Source organism: Juglans regia, chromosome 3, assembly GCF_001411555.2.
Source record: "Juglans regia cultivar Chandler chromosome 3, Walnut 2.0, whole genome shotgun sequence".
Taxonomy (NCBI): Eukaryota; Viridiplantae; Streptophyta; class Magnoliopsida; order Fagales; family Juglandaceae; genus Juglans; species Juglans regia.
Window position 1 is genome coordinate 18,702,266 of NC_049903.1, and position 11,789 is coordinate 18,714,054.

At 36.0% G+C, this 11,789-nt stretch overlaps 1 non-coding gene across 1 annotated transcript; it reads left to right on the forward strand.

The window, feature by feature from the left end:
• The first annotated feature begins 11,342 nt into the window (after positions 1 to 11,342).
• Positions 11,343 to 11,449, forward strand: LOC118348088. Its single transcript, XR_004801234.1, has one exon. It is a non-coding gene; the product is annotated as a small nucleolar RNA R71 (small nucleolar RNA).
• The last annotated feature ends 340 nt before the right edge of the window (positions 11,450 to 11,789 follow it).

Sequence of the window (11,789 nt, forward strand, 5' to 3'; positions counted from 1 at the left end):
AATATTCGTTTCAGCTCTCGGCTGGAAATCTCTACTTGTCCACTAGTTTGAGGATGGTATGGAGTGGCAACCTTGTGTGTAACACCATATTTGCTCAAGAGTGACTCAAATTGGTGGTTGCAAAAATGTTTTTCCCCATCACTAATATTGCTCTTAGAGTTCCAAACAGAGTGAATATCTGCTTTCTCAAAAAATTCATCACAACTTTAGAATTATTTGTAGGGAGGGCCACGACCTCTACCCATTTGGAAACATAATCCACAGCTACTAAAATGTATTGGTTAGAGAAAGAAGGAGTGAATGGCCACATGAAATCTATGCCCCAAATATCAAATAGCTCAACAACAAGTATATTATTTAATGGCATTTCATTTTTTCAGGAAATAGTACCACTCCTTTGACATTTATCACATGAAGAAACAAAAGCATAAGTATATTTAAAAATGGTGGGCCAATAAAAACCTGATTGGAGCACTTTAGCTACTGTTTTGTTCACTCCTGGTGTCCACCAACCTCTAATGAATGACAATGTCTTAGAATCGACTCTATCTCTTCCTCAGGTACACATCTCCTAATCACTTGATCACTACATGCTTGTAGAGGAAAGGTTCCTCCCAATAGTAGTGCTTGACCTCCGAAAAGAATTTTTTCCTTTGTTGGTATGTAAAATCCTGATTGATCACATTACTTACCAAGTAGTTTACATGATCTGCATACCAAGGAACTTGTGTTAGAGATGCAACAAAGAGTTGTTCATTCGGGAATACCTCATTTGTTGGAGAAAGTGGGGCTCCCTCTTCGATTCTATGCTCAAGTCTAGAGAGATGATCGGCTACTTGATTCTCGATTCCCTTTTTGTCTTTGATTTTCAAATCAAATTATTGTATGAGTAAAATCCACCTAAGTAACCTTGGTTTAGCTTCTTTTTTAGCTAACATGTATTTAAGAGTAGAATGATCAGTGTAAACAATTACTTTTGACCCAATTAAATATGATCTAAATTTATCAAAAGCAAAGATCACGGCTAACAACTCTTTTACAGTAGTAGCATAATTTAATTGGGCATCCATCAAGGTACGACTTGCATAGTAGATAACATGGGGAACCGTGTTCTTCATTTGTCCAAGCACAGCTCCTATTGAGTAATCACTTGCATCACACATCAATTCAAATGGAAGTGCCCATTCCGGTGCACATATTATTGGGGCTGAACTTAATTTCTTCTTCAAAAGTGCAAATGCTTGTAAACAATCATTGGAAAAGTTAAATGGAGTATCTTTGACCAAAAGAGAACAAAGGAGTTTAACAATCTTAGAAAAATCTTGAATAAAACAACGATAAAACCCTGCATATCCCAAGAAACTTCTCACGCCCTTGGCTGTGCTAGGTGGAGGTAATTTTTTGATGACCTTTACTTTGGCTCGATCTACCTCAATGCCCTTGGAAGAAACTTTATGCCCAAATACAATTCCTTCTTGCACCATAGAATGACATTTTTTCCAATTAAGAACAAGGTTAGTTTCTTCACATCTTTGTAGAACTAAAGATAGATTATTTAAACAATTATCAAATGAAGAACCAACAATAGAAAAATCATCTATAAAAATTTCAATAAACGTTTCCACCATATCCAAAAATTGGCCATCATGCATCATGGAAATGTGGCTGGAGCATTGCACAAATCAAAGGGCATCCTCCGGTAGGCAAATGTTCCATACGGGGCAAGTGAAAGCGGTCTTTTCTTGATCTTCTAGTGAAATGTGGATCTTATTGTATCCCAAGTATTCATCGAGGAAACAATAATAAGTTTGACCAGCTAGCCGTTCCAACATTTGATCAATGAAAGGAAGTGGAAAGGGATCTTTTCGTGTGGCATCATTGAGCTTGCGATAGTCTATGCACACTCTCCAACCTGTGACCGTTCTTGTTGGGATGAGTTCATTATTTTCATTCTCTATCACCGTCACTCCTCCCTCCTTGGGCACTACTTGCACAGAATTTACCCATGAGCTATCAGAAGTAGGGTAAATAATTCTAGCATCCAACAATTTGAGAACTTCCTTTTTTACAACTTCTTGCAAGTTCGGATTTAAGTCTCCTTTGTGGCTGCACCATAGGCTTATAATTGTCTTTCATTAAAATCTTGTGCATGCAAAGTGAAGGGCTCATTCCCTTAATTTCGGCTATAGTCCATCCCAAAGCTTGCTTGTGAGCTCTCAAAACTCAAAGTAACTTCTCTTTTTCAGGACCTGTCAAAGATGAATAAATTATTATGGGAAAAGAAGAATCATGTAAATAAGCATATTTAAGATGAGAAGGAAGATGTTTGAGTTCTAAAGTAGGGGCCTCAATAATGGATGGCTTTTGTGGAGTAGTGCGTTCGCCCAATGTTATGTTTTCCGACTTCCCTTTAGGCAAGTAAGGTGGAGATGCTTCCAAATAGTGTGCACAATTGCTTATCTTGGAATTCTCAGAATTGGAAGTGCTAGATTGAACCAAACAAGCCTCAAGTCGTTCCTTAGGATAACTCTCTTAAAAAATTTCTACCACAAGTTCATCATTCATATCTATGTTGAAGCATGTATCTATTGTTGACGGATATTTCATTGCCTCAAACACATTGAATGTAACTTGTTCATCTTGCACCCTTAGTATTAGTTTTCCTTGTTTCACATATATGAGAGTTCTTCCCGTGGCTAAGAACGGGCGACCAATAATAAATGGGGTTTCTCTATCTTCCTCCATATCTAAAACAATATAATCTGCAGGGAAAATAAACTTGTAAACTTTAACAAGAACATCCACTACTAAACCTCTTGGTCGTTTAATGGATTGGTCCGCCAATTGAAGTGAAACGGTAGTGGCCTTGACCTCTCCTATCCCCAATTGCCTGAAAATAGAAAAGGGTATCAAATTTATACTAACACCTAAATCACAGAAAACTTTTTCGAAATAAGAGTTTCCAATGGTGCAAGGAATAGTAAAACTCCTTGGATCTTTAAGCTTTGGTGGCAACTTATTTTGAAAAATGGCGGTGCACTCTTCGGTCAACATCATGATCTCATACTTTCCTAATTTCCTCTTGTTTGATAGAATCTCCTTGATTAACTTCACATAAGTAGGCATTTGTTCCAAAGCATCTACGAGAAGAATGTTAATATGTAATTTTTTGAAAACATCAAGGAACTTAGAAAATTGTTTATCTAGCTTATTTTTCTGAAGTCTTTGAGGAAAAGGTATGGGAGGAACATAATGAGAAGTAAGAGAAGAAGACTCGGTAGGATTTCTCGAGTTTTTCACTGTTGGGCTCAGAACAGGGGGGGCAATGCGGATCTCACAGTCATCTCCTCTTTTCTAGAATATTTCTCTTTCTCTTCTAAATTAAGCTCCCTTCCACTTCTTAAAGTAATGGCCTTCTCTTGCTTTTTCGGGTTGTTTTCTGCGGTGCTTGGAAGTGATCCTTGAGGCCTTTCAGACATAAATGTTGCCAATTAACCAAGTGTCCTTTCAATGCTCCGCATTGTATTCACATTGTTCTTTAGAGCAATGTCATGTTCTTGCTAAAGCAGATAAAGAATCAATTTCATGAACTCCCTAAATTCTTTTTGTTGTCACTCGATCTACTAGCCATTGATAATTGTTGATTTCCATCTTCTCCACCAACTCATATGCGTCTTCCGGTGATTTCTTCATCAAAGTCCCTCCCGCAGCTGCATCAATCATTGTACGTGTTGTAGGCTGCAAACCATTATAGAAGGTTTGCACTTGAATCCTAATAGGAAGTCCATGTTGTGGGCACTTTCTAAGCAATTCTTTATACCTCTCCCAAGCTTCATAAAGCGACACCATATAAACGTGGTGATATCATTTCGCATCTTCATGGTTTTAGCTGAGGGAAAGAACTTTGCTAGAAACGTTTTAGCCAAATTGCCCCATGTAGTTATGGTTAACGGTGGAAGTGAGTTTAACCCTGCCTTTGCCTTGTCTCGGAGGGAGAATGGAAAGAGTCTCAATCCAATAGCATCATCAGAAACCCTGTTATGTTTACAAGTATCACCTAACTCTAGAAAATTAACTATATGAGCATTTGGATCATCATGTGGCATGCCACTAAATTGCACTATTGAAGCCACCATTCAAAGAAGAGCTAGCTTTATCTCAAAGTTATAGGCTTGAATGGCTGGCCGTCTAATGCTAGAAGTAGCTCTGGTGACCAAAGGGACAACATAATCTCCCAAAGTCCTATTTCCAAGTTTATCTTCCATTTTTTCGTTCTCGGTTGTGGAATCCTCATTCTCCTATTCAAACGATGAAGGGTACATTCAATTTCAGGGTCAAAAGGTACTAAATCCAACCTTTGAGTACGTCTCATGCATAACTCAGGAATCTTGAAAAGAAAAATAAAAACAAAATTAACGATCAAGACTTAGAAAAAAAATCATATTAACTTAGAACTAGTTGGTATCAAAAGTAATAGAAAATAAATAGTCCCTGGCAATGGTGCCAAAAACTTGTCAAATTTCACAAGTATATGAAATCGTACCAAGTAATATAATGATAAGAAAGATGCCGAAGCCACGAGGACTATTTACCTATTAACTATTGAAATTGTTCTAATTCTAAGTTATTTGAAAATCAAGAAAAGTGGTGTATTTTGAATTAGAAAAACAACAACAAATTAAATTAAATCAACAACTGAAGAATTGACCAAACACTTGAAAAGAAGAATATTTCACCCAAGAAGAAAACACTAAGGCATCCGACTCACCTAATCAATTCAATCCCAAATCCTAACCATACAATCAATCAATTATCATCCTATTTGACGGCGAAATATTCTAACTTATCTAAGACCCTCTCTTGAGTAGAATTAGAATTACTTAACATACAATAACCCGCGATATGTCTATACAATTTTAAAAGCATTTGAGCACATTTAGATTAATAGTATTTCACATAAAAGCCGCACAAATCAAGTTGGCACATTCTTGTCTTTCGTTCAATTCATAACATACATCATACAAAACTAAACTACATGCATCATCTCTCAAATTAACATGCACAACAAATCATTCAACTATTGGCCAAATAATTGAAGGCATTAAACTCAATGATGTATACTCAAAAGGAATGATAAAATTATGATCACAACGAAATAAGATTCGGGATTGTCATGAAGAGGCTATATCGTAGCCTTAGCAATAGAAATTAGTTCATCTAATCAAAACAAACCATAATAATTCTAAAATTCATAATGAGAGTTATACAAAGAGAAGATTAAAGAGTTAAGAAGGAAACTCTATGTAGATCGAGAATCTCTATCGTTGATGAACTCTAATTCTGCAGATTTTCGACCTCCTGCTTGAAGCGCCATTTCCTCTGTGAAGATTTTCGTTTTCAGCTCTGTCTTAACAATGGAAGTTGTAGGCTTTTTTATCTTAGCTTTATGTAGACACCGATATTGCCCTTTTTGGAGTTTTGTACAAGATTTTTTACTCCAAATACTGAAGGGTATATTAGGAATTCGGCAGTTTTACGACTTTTGACTTGATGCGACCTTTCCACCTTCTAGATATTTGTTTTTGGCCAAGGCTTTAAAACAAACGTTCTAGGGTTTTCTCTTGGATTTCTGTAGACACCAAAATTACCCTTATTGGAGTTGAATAGAAAACGTTATCCTTCAAATACCGAAGGGTACTTCAGGGATTTCGAGAAATGAAGGTTTCTTATTATTTTGATGACTCATTAAATTTATTTATTCCTAAACAAAAATAAACAAAATAAATAAAAACTCTAGTAAATAAGAAAATTAAACACAAACTAGCATAAAATTAAGAATAAAAGTATGACAAAACTTATATAGAAAATAAGCACATCAGAATTTAAAAAAACTCAAACCTACTACAATAAAGGCACTTAGGTTAAAAATACACTTTGCTTGCTATTTGGCCCTTAATCACATTATCATTCTTAATCCAAATTTAACAAATCATAAATATAAAATCCCTAGTTCTAATATCATTTCAAGACACTAAATCAATAGTTCTTCAAAATCATAATCTTTCCATTTTAAAGAACCACACAAAACATAATGATTAGGTCAAACCGAACTAAATCTTGGTTTTTGGCCTTTCTCTTCCATGCTAAGCAAGGACTACAAAAGTCCACAAATCTTAACCTCTAACATGTTAATCACTCAAACGTAGTGAAGATTAAGCATGACTAAGCAAAAATACTCAACTTATTCACTAAATGAAAATCGGCTTATACATATAACATGGAGCCTGAAACATAGCATGCATTGGTTTTGAACAAAAAGACTAGATTTTTTATTCACGCGCATATATTGTTTGCATACAAATATATCTACAAGTGCACATAATCGTAACAAGTAGTAAAGTATTTTAAAGAAAATAGTTATTGAATTGACAGGGAATAATTATGCTATTGAGTATTGAAATTGACTAAATTAATTACTATTTGGAAAACCGAAATTTGAAGAATGGTTTATCTAAATTAAACTGAAGAAAAGAACATTAAAATTAAGACTTTGAAATAATAAAAATAGATCTAGAGCATTTGACTTTACCCGGTAGATCCCACACAATTTATTCTTCCTTATTATAGGATCCCAGCTATCCTAAGTTGAAGATAAAAATCTCTTAACTATTCAATATTTTCTCTTGAACAAAACCAAAAATATCTCCAACTAATAACTCCATATCTCTATTTTTGCTCAACTAATGGTGTTTAATCCTAGAGCTTTAATTACAAATCGCCTCTCGGTCTCATTGCAATTCAAAAGATTGAATAATAATTAGCTAGAAAATTGTAAGCATTAAGAATAAGGAATAAACATCTAAATATTGAAAACAAAATAACTTGGAATATAAACTGTGTGTTCAATGCTAGGCTACATCAAAGTTTTAGAAAATAGAATTAGTTCATAATGAAATTGAAAAGAAAAACAATAAAAGTAGTGTTCTACGTTGAAGTTGGTTGATGAAGCATGCAGATCTCACCTCTGCCCTCTCTGAAGAACACTTCAAAAATAAATTATGGAACTCTAAACTCAGACTCAGACTCTAAAACATAAAAAACTCTCGACCTCGATTCAGAACTCTTCTCTATTCATCCCTCAAGTTGAGATTAAATAGATGTTGAAATTCAAATCTGGAAACAAGATAACTGTGACTACAATCTTGCATAAAGATATGGAAAATAGTTTCTAAAGATAAATGTTAACATAAAAGAAATTATCCCAAGAATAATGAGAATATCTAAAATGGAAGATTCAGTGGATTGTGGCATGAATTGCAGAGCTCAAAAGGATTCAGTAGTCAACAGATTGATTGCGAAACTCGGATTTGGTGGTCAGCAACAGAATGATCCAGGTCGAGATGAATTATCCCACCGAGTAGATGTCGTGTGGCCTACATATAACTGGCGTGGAAGTCACAAATGAACTGGCATGGAGGTCACAAAGACCACACGACCCTCTCCTCGCCTATCGAGTGGAAAGAATCCCGATCGAGATGAAAGACTCCTCCCACCATTTCTAGTTGTTGCCCACAATGTCGTTTAGGTTGGTCGTTTGGACTAGTAACCCAATCTAACTGCCTAGGAGCCTTGTCGCCATGTCTTCGTACCTTCTGGTCGTGAGTTTCCTCGCGTACCGAGAGGTAAGTCTTCTCGCCTTTGGGCGAGAAAATTCTCTTTGCTGCCCATGGGACAAGGCTCCTCGCCCAAATCTCATCGACTCTCTTCCGATCTCGCTGCCTCTCATCGGTTTGGATCCTTACTCTCTTCTTTTGTACCAAAATGCTCTCCTTTTACACTAAATGTTCTCATTCCTTCAAATCCAAGAAAATAAATAAAAATATGTAGAAATAAAATAAAATCAATAGTATTGAAGGGAAAATGACACTTTTAAAAAATAAAATAGTGATAAAAATCAAATAAAAAAACACTTAAAAATTACCCCCAAAATTAAGCTTTGCTTACCCTCGAGCAAAGAAGAAAAGAAAAGACAATTAAAACAAGCATTGATTTGATTCATAAAATTTATTGGCTCAAAGATTGTCTGAAGTTTATAATTCAAAGGAATCATTCAAGATCAATCAAGTCCAAAAGTTAATTCAAAACTCAATTTCACCGCATTATCCATCCCCACATTCATGCATAGCCATCATTCTCATTTTATCATTAGCTCCCCAGATAGTTTTATGCAAACAAGTAAATAAATAATGGATCTCTAAAAACTCCATAAGGTTGCTTTTCTTATCACTCTCTACTAATGTAGAGTAGAAACAATCACCAGGGATCAATAGGTCTTTATTAAGCTTGTAATGTAAGACTAGTGTGAGGGCTATAAAGGAAATGTAGGATTCAAACAAAGCAAGAGAACTTAAGTTTGAACATCAACAATTAGGATAAATAGAGCATTCTCACTTCTAACACAAACATCTCTTCTCAATCATTGTAAATCTCTCAACATACCTCTCTTTACTGTACTTTCAAGTATCTCTCTCTTTACCCCTCTATTCGGCAGTTTGAATTTTTATTTTTGTTTTTTTTGAAAATATTATATACCTTTTCGACTGCCTTTGTGGATGACTCTCGTCGGCTTTTTCTTGTTGGCCACACAGTAGACGAGTTGACTTTTCACACTCCCAAACTAATGATTTTGATAAGAAAAACACTATAAATACAAAGGGATTCCACAAATGAATCCCACACACTGATGTGGCACACTACCAGTGTGCCACGTCTCCCCTTATTTTTTTTTTCTTTGACTTTCTCCCCCTCCCCCCGTCCCTACCATCTCCCTATGCCTGCTCCCCGCGCCGGCCATGGTGGTTGGGACCACTTCATGGTGGATAGAAGATGCCAGTGGTCCAAGCTGCACTACCTTTGTGGATGACTCTCATCGGTCTTTTCTTATTGCTATAATTACTTTACTTGTAGACCTTCTACCTCTCTTACCTTTCATGCACTTGTTAGTCTGTGACTTTGTGTACACTTAGTTCTTTTGAAAGGTAAGGATATTAGTGTTTAAGTTCAAATAGGGTAGGGAATATGAGATTTACAAGAAATAAAAATATAAGGCCAAAATATATTTCAATAAAGCTCAAATGGGAGACTAGAGATAAAGAGAATAAACTGGTAAGCTTGAAAGGCTCAATCGATCCAAAGAATGCTTTAATTATTTCCCCATCAATATTTTGTCTAGGATTTCGCCTTGAGTGTAACAAAACAACTTCTAAAGTAAGTTGAGACCATAAATTCAGAAAATTTACATAAAATTTCTCTACGTACTCAAAAACAATTAATGATCATAAGAAGCTTTCATTGAACATATAAAATATCAAATTAAGTAAGATAAAGTAAAAAATTAATAACTAAACTTCAGCAATGATAATTTGTCCTAAAAATTATAATTAATTTCAATCATATTCTTATCATAGGTCTTTTATTCATCAAACCATACTATTTTTATCATCATCATCATCATCATCATCATCATCATCATTATTATTCATATTATTATTGTTATTATTTTTTAATAAAAGAATATCCTTTCCCCCTTAACTTAAATATCACATTTTCCTCAATGGGAGTAAGGAAGAGATGCTCCCCTGATTTTTTTTTTTGATCTTCCAATTGAATATTTTCCTTGAAGATGCAGTCGTGTACCCCTGGAGATCTTCCAGGTCTCTTCGTTCCTTAAATTTGATGGAAGCGGTTTGAGTTCAAGCTTGGGTGGTTCCTTACGTGGTAGCTTTGGAAATTCAACTCCATAAGTCTCATTGGCCATGACCATGTCTTGGTCGCTTATTTGAAAACAAGAATGTACCTCAGAAGGGAATTCCAAAGATTTAAATACATCATAAGTGACCTGTTCCACGCCAACCCTCAAAATGAGTTTCCCTTTCTAGACATCTATTAAAGTTATCCCCGTCGCAAGGAAAGGTCAACCCAGTATCAAAGGGATCTCCTCTTCCTCCTCCATATCGAGTACAATGAAGTTGGTCAGGAAGATAAACTTATCAACTTTCACCAGTACGTCCTCAATGAGGACTCTTGGGTATTTAATGGATCTGTCCACCAACTATAGAGAGATGGTGGTCGACTTTGCTTCTCCAAGACCTAGTTCTTTAGGCAGCAACTTCTTTTATACAGTTACATTTCTCTCCTCGGTTGCCAACTGTAGAGAGATGGTGGTCAGCTTTGCTTCTCCAAGACCTAGTTCCTTAGGCGTCAGCTTCTTTTGTACAATTGCAGTGCTTTGCTCGATCGCCAATTGTTGAGAGAACTGATTATCAATCTTATTTCTTCATAATCTCTGCAGAAAAGGAATTGTTGGATCATAAATTGAAGGAGAATAAGTTTCAAAAGTAAACTCCCTGGATTTCTTGGATTTTGTAGCCCTTTTATTCTCTCTAGTCTTCTCAGCTTGCTGGTTCGTAGCATATCGATCGGTTTCTTTCACCTCGTACTCAATTTTGCTTCTTCTCAGAATCTGCATTTTCAGCAGCTTCTACGTCTCACTTGGTATTATTTACTTACTCGTCATATGTCCGCCCACTTCTCAATGTTATGGCTTTGACAAGTTCTTTCGGATTGGTCACAGTGTTCCTCGGTAAGGTTCATGTTGTCCTCTCGGTAAGAATGTTTGAGAGCTGACCAATTTGTGCCTCAAGATTGTTATTGAGGCTGAGTTGTTTTGGATCACCATATCATCCTTTTGCATTGCCAAATCTATCTTTTGAATTGCCTTATCAGTCTTTTGCATGTACTGCATAAACATATCCTCAAGTGTCAACTTCTTCTCTTCCTGTGGAAACTGTTTGGGTGGTCTAGCCGGCATTTGATTATTGCTCCATGAAAAATTAGGGTGATTTCTCCATCCACGATTGAACGTGTCTGAATAAGGATTATTTTGATGCTGACAATTGGACACGTAATGGGCTTGTTCATGACTCGATTGGAAAAAATGATTCCCCACTTGACAATCTACACTTGAATGATTTCATGCGCAATGATCACAAACAAAATTAGTTTGAATAGCATTAACATTCATTTTACCTATTTGTTTGGATAGATTTGCCAACTGAGCCGCAATTGCTGACATAGAGTCATGCTCAACGATGCTGGCTGCCTTCTTTGGCATTGCTCTCTTTGCGACCCACTGATAGTTTTTAGATGCCAATTCTTCCAAAATTTCATACGTGGCTTCAGGGGTCTTACTCATTAATGCTCTTCCTGCGGCTGCATGAACCATAGATCCATTTGTGGATCCCAAACCATTATAAAACATCTGTACTTGGAGCCAAGTTGGGAGGTCATGATGTGGACACTTGTGCAATACATCCTTGTATCTCTCCCATGCCTCATATAATTATTCACCTTCAAATTGGTTGAAGGTAGTGATATCATTCCTTAACCTTGTTGTCTTGGCCGGAGGGAAATATTTTGCTAAAATTTTTTGTGCCAATTGCTCCCAGATGGTGACAATGCTAAGTGACAAAAAATTCAGCCATGCTTTTGCTTTTTTCCTAAGTGAAAAAGGAAAAAGTCTCAATCTAATTGCATCATCTGTCACTCCATTGTGTTTAAAAGTATCACAAATTTCTAGAAAATTTACAATATAGACATTAGGATCCTCTTGTGACAACACCCAAAACTGGACGGTTTGTTGGATCATTTGAATGATTGCCAACATGATCTCGAAGTTATTAGCTTGTATAGCTGGTTGCCTTATACTGGACGTCGCCCCATTGACCGAG